Source organism: Mirounga angustirostris, unplaced genomic scaffold (assembly GCF_029215605.1).
Source record: "Mirounga angustirostris isolate CCGP_5_RB_7025 unplaced genomic scaffold, mMirAng1.0.hap1 SCAF_2, whole genome shotgun sequence".
Lineage (NCBI taxonomy): Eukaryota > Metazoa > Chordata > Mammalia > Carnivora > Phocidae > Mirounga > Mirounga angustirostris.
Genome location: NW_026991710.1, coordinates 180,529,269 through 180,539,070, shown reverse-complemented (window position 1 = coordinate 180,539,070; position 9,802 = coordinate 180,529,269). Strand labels below are relative to the sequence as shown.

The 9,802-nt window shown below is 37.2% G+C and overlaps 1 pseudogene; it reads left to right on the top strand.

Moving 5' to 3' along the window:
- Positions 1 to 858: 858 nt before the first annotated feature.
- The window catches only part of LOC123847752 (heat shock cognate 71 kDa protein-like), a 30,577-nt pseudogene continuing 21,633 nt past the window's right edge, over positions 859 to 9,802 (top strand).

The window sequence follows — 9,802 nt, the reverse complement described above, 5'->3', positions numbered from 1 at the left end:
TTGTTTAAATAAGAATAAGTAATAATGTATTAATTGCCATTATTCATAAAATAGATATAATTTACATATACAATTCCCTATCTTATATAATCTCATAGTTTCAGGTAGTTCTTCTTTGTTACATTATAATAGTTATAATTTTACCTTAATCTACATAAATCGTTTGTTACTATCCCCCCATTAGCTAATAAAGTCCACAAAATCCAAAGCTGTGCTTTTTAACCCTCTTTTTATCATCTGTATAGCATTTAGTAGACTTTAAATAAATATTGCTGCACATATATTTTGCATATATATTTTACTTTATATAGATTAGATGTTAATGAAGGGATGAATGAAAATACTAACTTGTGCAACACACTCATCTTAAAATTCCTCCTGATTGATGACTCTATGCAGTATTTTAAGGCTTAAAAATTAAATTGTTTGCTTTGATCAATATGACCTTCATCTCTCCATAACACAATGTAGTTCAAGTACATGTAGAAGTTTTTATAGATCCTGCCGAGCGAAGCAATGCACTATCCATCCACCTACTCATTTATTCAGCAATTCTTTGCCAAGTTACCATGTCGTGGAGGTCCAGGTTGGGCTCGCCTGTGACACAGCAGTGCACCATGCAGACAATGGTCCTGCCTTCGTGAAGCTCGTTTTGAAGGAGAAGAGATAAAACATAAACAAGTAAATTGATGGGGAAAGTTCAGTAAGTGTCCAATGTGGTAGAAAAAAGTCAACAAGGCAATGAGACAAAAAGAGCCTGAGAAGTCCAGCGTGGGAGGGCCTCTTCCAGCTGGGTTTTTGGAAATGCCTACATTTGAGGTCAGACCTGAGTGAGGAAAAGGAAGCAGCCATGCAAACATGGAGAAATACAGCTCAGACAGAAGACCTACGAAAAATGTGGCAAGAATAGCGTGGTGGATTCAAGGAACGGCAAAAGGCCATATGGCTAGAGCAGTCTTAGTGACAACAGTCAAGGCAAGGGTGGTACGAACAGAATGGACTGTGTAGGTCTTACAGACCTGATTCAAAATTAGGAAGATGTCCCAATTGCAGTGAGATGCCACTGGAGCAGTTAAGTAGGAAAATGACATGTACAGAAGGGACTCCAAGGGCACAAGAGAGAAAAAGTACTAGAGTCACATTTTTGGGAAAAGAGTATCAGAGTGACAATAAATCTTGGTTTGCTGGAGATTGTCCTGGTTTATCCATGTTTTCCCAGAAAAATTATTGATATTTCCCATACATTTTCCACTTTTTTTTCCTGTTAATCAATTCACATATTTGCTAAGCTTTCTAAAATACTTGTTAAAACTCTAAAATTTTAACACAAAGCACAAAGCATTTTCCTTTCATTCTCTCTCTCTCTCTCTTTTTTTTTTTTTTTTTTTTTACAGAATCTGGAGAATAATTTTGATTAGAATGACTTAGGCATCACTCCACCTGGATATAAAAATGATACTTTGTACTTGACCTCTTTCTCAATGCTTCTGCAGTGTTAGGATTTTCTGATTATATTATTTCACATTAGGTTCAGACTTATGAGACAGTTCATAACCTGCTTCAAGAAATTATCCAAATGGGCTATATATCATCTTTATTATCCTCACAGTTGCTGCTGAATTGTTTGGATAGGAAAGAAGTATCAGATTCTTTTATTAGCTTGGACAAAAGTGGAAAAGCAATAAAATGCCCAGAAAAGGACCACGGAGGAGCAATAAAGTTGTGATAAAATGACTAGGATTTTGTTATTCATATTTGCTGTTTGGCATCCAGTGCTTAGAAACAGACAAGGGGGCCTTATTTTACAGACGATAAATTATTCAAAACCATTGGGTTGTAAAGATTAAACCTTGAAGTACTAGGGATTTTTTCTTTTCTGTTTCTTCTCTTCCTTACTTTCCTTCACTATTGTGGAGCTAGGACTTTAACTATTTAAAATGGAATCTGAAAAGGAAAAGCAAATACAGCATGAAGTAGCCTACTTCCACCACAGCAATGAAAGGCAACAAAACTGTAGGCATTAAAATCTAGAGTATTTAAAAATCTCAGAAATCCAATCCAGCTGAAATTTTCTAGGAACCAAGCCACACACTTGCTCTTGGCAATTTTAGATGTTTTGCTATTTACACATCCACTGCAGTCAGAGTTACATAACTTTTCTTCTGAGTTTTTAATATTGTGTTTTTATCGTTATAGTCTAAAATATAAAACTTAATAGATGTAGGATCTAAAACACAAGTTATGTGGAAATAAACTGTGAACAGAGTTGTAAGCACAAGAGGATATTATAAATATCACACTTAGCTTGCACATCCTACAAATAACCCTTGGATTTTGCATGGAAATAATCGTTCTATTCCCATTTCAATCCATTGGCACCACCTGAGAAGGCACCTCCTCAGAACTCTCATTTAGGTTCTGGGATGGCTTTGCCATTTGGAAATCAACTGACTGTCAATCTACAGTGGGCATTATCTTTCTAAAACATTTTTTCTGATCAGGTCATTGCTCTCATCTAAAAGAAAATTAAACATCAATAATATCCAGTTACCCACAAGGTAAAACCTCTTACTTTGTTGTATATAATAAAATATCATCACAGACCAGTCATTCTACCTTTAACTCCTACTACTACCCCCCAGTCAACGCCAAGTTCAGTCACATATACCTTGCATACACCAACCATATTTTTGCTCTTTTATTTCTTTTCCGAAGCTTTAATTTTAAGACCAGAGTAAATGCCCTTCTTCCTTTGAAGCCCTGTATGACTGTGAACCCCAGGGAAGAATGACTGTCTCTCCCTGCCATAGCACCAAAATTCAGGGAGGTGGCACTAGCCTTCCTTGAGCACTCTTCCTGCATTGGTGGCCTCAGCTTTGTGACAGCATGAATCCCCAGGACCACGCTGTGTGGAGGAGACACTGTTTCTGCCTCCCTACTGGTAGAGCCCTTGAGACTCAGACAATGAGCGTTCCAAAAGTTAAACCGGACTATCAGGAGAGGGAGCTGCGATTCACCCTTATCAGTTCCCACTAACTCCACGTCCTGCGCTGTTTCCATTGTGCGGTCCTACCTATCATACTTTAGTACAGTTCTTTTTATCATCACCTCAGTAGGCTCACTTAAAATTTGTAGCTGCAAAGAAAGGCCCACGTAGCTACATGTGAAATATGCAAAGTTCTACATTAATCTCCAAAGTCCAGCGTAGGTTTTAGCCCAGGACCCTGCAGCCAGCTCAGCAAGCATCAGTCTTGGCACTCCCAGGCTAAAGCTAAAAGGGCCGAGTTCCACCAGTCCCTTGTCTCCCTCCAGCCCGGCAGGCAGCCTGTGAGCCTCAGGATTCCCCAGGATCTGCTGGGGCAGAGCTGGCCAGAGGCGGGTCTGCACTGGATCTGCCTGGACCGGAACAGGAACCTTCCTGTTGGCTAGTTATCCTTCCCCAAACCTCCCCTTTTAAGAAAGTTTTCCAGGCAATTCTACACCCTCCACCTGGGCAGAGAGGAGGGGAGGAGCATGATAATTTGTGGAACCCAACTGGTGTTGGGTGATTGGGGGTGGCCCACTGTAAAAATAGCAGTCGCTCTTTCTCGAGGCCAAGGCCCACACCCACCCAGGGGCATCCTCATTGGCCTGCACTCTGTGCCCCATCCTCTTGCCTTGGGGGCGCACGTCTGCTCTCTTGTTTTCTCTTGGCTCACTAAGTTGCTGAGCTTTCACATAAGACCATACGGGTGAGGGGAAGAAATAAAAAAAAAGTCTTTGTGTTTCAATGTTTCTGAAAAATGTGGCCCTCTAGGGACACCTGGGTGGCTCAGTCAATTAAGCGGCTGCCTTCTGCTCAGGTCATGATCCCAGGGTCTTGGGATCGAGTCCCGCATTGGTCTCCTTGCTCATTTTGGGGAGTCTGCTTCTCCCTCTGCCTGCCACTCCCCCTCTCCCTCTCTGACAAATAAATGCATAAAATCTTTAAAAAAATAAAAATAAAAGAAAGACGTGGCCCTACAAACCTAAGGTGGGAGCCCCTCGTGCCTGGGCCTAACGGTGGCACTGCCCTCAGCTAGACCCTGATTGCAAAGACTGGGCTTTATTCATCTTTTTACAGTCCCTGGAAAAATTAGGGACTAAGTGATTATTTGTTAAATGAATTTTAATGAGGTAAAATATGTTTTCTATTTTAATCATCATTAACAGAAAAGTTGTATTATCCTCAGGGACACATACATAGCCGATGTATAATTTCGGATAAGTGTCACAGTCAATTAAAAATTCACATGCTGCTGTCTCTGACTCATAGGCCTTGTAAATTAATGGTGTGTTTGGGTCATTTTCTTCCTCTTTTTTCTATTTTCTTCTGTAAATTTTACCAGTATGAGTGTTAACTGACAGTGCTCAAATCACAATTCCACATCTCCAGATAGGCTTGTTACTCAGGCAACACAGAGATACAGGAGACTGATGTACCTTGAAAAACTGTCCATTTTTATTTTTTATTTTATTTTATTTTTTAATATTTTATTTATTTATTTATTTGACAGAGAGAGACACAGTGAGAGAAGGAACACAAGCAGGGGGAGTGGGAGAGGGAGAAGCAGGCTTCCCGCAGAGCAGGGAGCCCGATGCGGGGCTCGATCCCAGGACCCCGGGATCATGACCTGAGCCGAAGGCAGACGCTTAACGACTGAGCCACCCAGGCGCCCAAAAACTGTCCATTTTTAAACATACTGTGTCACGAACTTCTTACACTTATCCATTGCAACCCAGAAATTCATTCCTTTCTTCATTTAACAAATGCTGAGCACCTATTACGTGTTAGCCACTGAGAGTTCAGCAGTGAATATTCAACTTTCCAACTGATTTCTATCATGACATTCCCCCCTTACAGTCCATTCTTCTCAGAGCAGCCAATATGGGATTTTAAAAACATAAATCAGAAAATGCCATTACCGTATTTAAGCCCTCTACTGGCTTCCTAATATGCTAACCCAGGCTCTTGGCTAGCACTTACTAGATCCTTCCGATCTCTGGTCATTTTTGGTCAGTCCTTGGTTTGTTACTGTTTATTCACCACTCTCCAGGACACTGTAGTCTTTTCACCTTTTTCACCCTGTTTCTACCTCAGGGCCTTTGTATGTGAGGCTCCTCAGCCTGCAGGCTCTTCTCCCAAACTGTTACAAAACCCCAGGTCCTCACCATGACATCACCTCCTCAGAGACTTACTCTATCCACACATTGAAAGTCGCTCTCCATGGCATCTCGGTCACTCGGTAACAAATCCTGCATTCTGCATAGCAATCACGCATATACGACAGTATCTCACTTATTTACAAATAATTTCATGTGAATGCCTTGTAGTTTCTTCTACACCTGCCTTATTTCTAATTCCAGACAAGGGAATGTGTGGCCATGGAGGCAATGAAATCTGCCATTGCACTTGCTTAATAAATAAAAGCTGAGTTGAAATCTTCACATTGAGATGAGATTAAGGAAGCATTTTACAAAAATAGGCTATGATTCTACCACCAAAACTTCGGAAACTGGTATGTTATATAGTTAATTGATTTCAGATCCACTTTTCTAATTTAAGTTACCTTGAATATGGGGTTCTTTTTTTTTTCTTGTAGTTTCTTTGTTTTGATGTCTTCATCTTGAGGTATTAAATGCTTGTTCAGTTATTACTTGAGAATATCTATATATATATATATATTTTTAATTATATAGGATGTAACTGAATGTACATTTGAAATATCATTACCTAACTTTCAAATGTAAAGCAGGCTGCTGAAGATCTCTAGTATACATTTAATGTTATCTGTTATGGTTTATTAAGAAGACATATCCTGAGGGAAGGTGGCAGAAATACTCAAAGGCATACAATGTGCTAAGATTGTAAAAGTGAAAATAGTTTTACCTGGTTTTCTCAGGAGGATGTTACGTTTTGAATTTAGTTGCCCTTGGTTATATGCTTTTTTTCTTTGTGTTTGTAATCTTTAACTTATGGAATGTTATGTTGCTTTTTCTCAAAATACTTTCCATAAGTACTTGTAGTAATTAGTCATGGATGATCCATATCTTCCTATCTAATCATGTTTCTGGTTTCTTTTGAAGAGTATACTGGCCTACACATCTTAGAAAAATACATAAAAAAGTAAAATAACGTATCTCAAAACTACCAAAATAGTTAGCAGCTTCATTTTGGAAACCATTTATGTATGAGAGCTGATGGAAGTTTTTTTTTTAAAAAAAAAAAAACAATGTATCGTTTAAAACCTCCAGGTAAATTTCTGTATTGGCTCTGCATTTCTGTGTCCAAATTTCCCTTTTACTAAGGACACCAGCCCACTCTAATGACACTGTAACTTGATTACTTCTGTGAAGACCTTGTCTTCAAATGAGGTCACATTTTTAGTTACTGGGGGTTGGGATTTAATATGTGAACTTTGAGCATACACAAGTTAAGCCATAACAGTAGCCTATTGCAAAGTCCTTGTTTTTAACATCAACTGAGTTTTCTTAGATGATTAATAGGATTATGCTATTTTAAATATATTTCAAATTAATTGATATTTTATTCCCTCCATAGCTTCAATATGAAAATAGAAACAAAAGTCCTGCTAACACACTGACTTTCTAAATGGTCCTATATGGCAAGAATATTTGTTGAAGAACATTTTTTCCAATAACAGTATGCCATGAAAAAGGTTATATGTCAATAAGGGTACACATACATACAGACATATAGATACATACATATATAGGGATACATATAGATATATATTTTGTTTTAACAATTGCCTAATATATATGCACACACATATATAGGCATGTATACACATAGAGGCATATATTGTAATGTTAGTAACTGAATACTTATTTTTGTTATGTTAACTATGAAATTATTAATAAACATATAGTAATTTGTATAATGAATAGAGGTTTATAATAATAAATTATTTATATGTCCTACTCACACTTAAAAAAATAGATTGGAGCACCAAGGTGGCTCAGTCAGTTAAGTGTCTGCCTTCAGCTCAGGTCATGATCTTAGGGTCCTGGGATTGAGGCCTGTGTTGAGCTCCCTGCTCAGTGGGGAGTTTGCTTTTCTCTCCCTCTCCCTCTGCACCTCCTCCCTGCTCATTCTCTCTCTCTCTCTCTAAAAAATAAATAAAACCTTAAAAAAAAAAAGCCACAAAGAACAACCTGATTAAAAAATGAGAAGAGGACTTTATGAATAAACATTTTTCCAAAGAAGACACACAGATGGCCAACAGTCACACAAAAAGATGCTCAACATCACTCATCATCAGGGAAATGCAAATCAAAACTACAATGAGATACCTCCTCACACCTGTCAGAATGGCTAGTCTCAAGAAGATGAAAAATAGCAAGTGCTGGTGGAAATATGGAGCAGAGAGAACCCTCGTGCACTGTTGGTGGGAATGTAAATTGGTGCAGCCACTGTGGAAAACAATATGAAGTTTCTCCAAAAAATTAAAAATTGTAATACCATATGATCTAGTAATTCTGGATACTTATCTGAAGAAAACAAAACACCAATTTGAAGAAATATATGTGTCCCTATATTTATTGCAGCATTATTTATATGGAAGCACCTAAGTGCCCATCAATAGATGAGTGGGTAAAGATGTGATTATATATTTTGCACGTGTGGATGTGTGGAATGGACTGTTATTCAGTCATAAATAAGAATGAGATTTTGCCATTTGCGACAACATGGATGGACCTAGAGGGTATTATGCTAAGCAACATAGGCCAAACAGAGAAAAACAAATATGTAGAATCTTATATGTAGAATCTGAAACAAAACAAGAACAAACGAAATAAAACTAAAACAGAATCAGAGATATAGGAAAAGGTGAAGGGATGATATAGGGAGATATAGGGAGCAGGTGAACTAGGTGAAGGGATGAAGAGGTACAAACTTCCAGTTATAAAATAGGAAGTCATGAGAACGTAATGTACAGCATAGGGAATATAGTCAATACTACTGTAATAACTTTGTATGGTGACAGATGGTAACTACCATTATCATGGAGATCATTTCATAATGTGTAAAAATACTGAATCACTATAATGTACACCTGAAACTAATAGAATATTGCATATCAATTATACTTCAATTAAAAAAATGAGTTCTTTTGTATTACCCCAGATCACAGGCTGAAATTTACCTATTCATGATCCTAAATTTTGAGTTGTTTTTTTTTTTTTTAAGATTTTATTTATTTATTCATGAGAGACAGAGAGAGAGAGGCAGAGGGAGAAGCAGGCCCCCAAGGAGCAGAGAGCCCGATGCGGGACTCGATCCCAGGACCCTGGGATCATGACCTGAGCCAAAGGCAGACGCTCAACCATCTGAGCCACCCAGGCGCCCAAATTTTGAGTTTTTAATTTACCTGTTTTACTTCAAGCTTTTCCTAGTATCCTCCAAAATAAAATTAATAGTTTTTCCAGTTCTTGAAATTTTCATAAATGGAATCTAATCAAATCCATCTAATTGTATTCATCTAGAATTAGCATTTTATTATTCAACATATTCCTGAAATTCATTTATGCTGATAAGCTCTTGTGTATTCATCTTCTCTTCCTATAGTAAGCCATTAAATCAATAGATCCAATTTAGTTATTCATTCTACTGTAGCTAGATATTTGGATTTTTGTTATTGTTGTTTTTACCGTAATGTACAATGCTACTATTAGTCATCTTTTGAGTGCTTTTCTTAGTCAGTAAGTTGTCTTTATATTTTCCTAACAGTGTCTTTCGAAGAGCAAACATGTCTAATTTTGATGAAGTCCACTTTAACAATTTGTTACTTTATGAATCATACTTTTGTTGTCACATCTAACAAAACTTTACCACTCCCAAAATATTAGCAAACTAATTCAGCAACCTAATGACAAATAAAATAAATTATTAGGGAAAAAAGTTTGGCTTACTCTAAGATTGCAAGGTCGTATATGAAGAAAAAATTTATTAAACTAGTTAATCAAATTAAAAATTAAACTGATAAATCATATTATTTTCTCGGTAGACCCAGAATAAGAGCATCTGATACCATTCAAAGCATTTATGATAAAGACTGTTGGCAAACTAGATGCAGAGTTGAATCTCCTTCATTTTATCAAAAATATCTACCAAAGACTTAGAGAAAATATAATTGTGAAATGTTAAAAGCATTCTCCTTGATATCAAGAACAAATAAGGATGCCCCCTACAAACACTTATATTCATTATTGTACTTGTAGACATTGATGGCCCCCAAAACAGGATAAATGTATATATTCTAAATTATTTTAAAGGTAACAAAATTATCATTGTCCACAAATAGTAAGTTTTTTTTGCATAGAAAATCCAAAGAGAGGAGCACCTGGGTGGCACAGTCGGTTGAGCATCCGACTCTTGGTGTCGGTCGGCTCAAGTCCTGGTCTCGGGGTTGTGAGATCAAGTCCGCCGATGGGCTTTGCTCTCAGTGCAGAGTCTGCTTAGGATTCTCCCCCTCTGCCCCTCCTGTTTGTGCTCTCTCTCTCTCTAAAATAAATAAATAAATCTTAAAAAAAAAAAAAAAGAAAGCCCAAAGAGATAGAATCAACAAGAGAATTTAGTAAATTGTTGAATATAAATTCAGTATACAAAAATTAATTTCATTTTTATACACAGAGAACATAATGATAAATGCTGTACTAAAGATTTTATTTATGGTTGCAAAAACTCTGACATGCTACTTAGGAATGAATCTAATGAGATGTATATAATCAGCTATGGAGAAAATGAAACCTTGAGTTA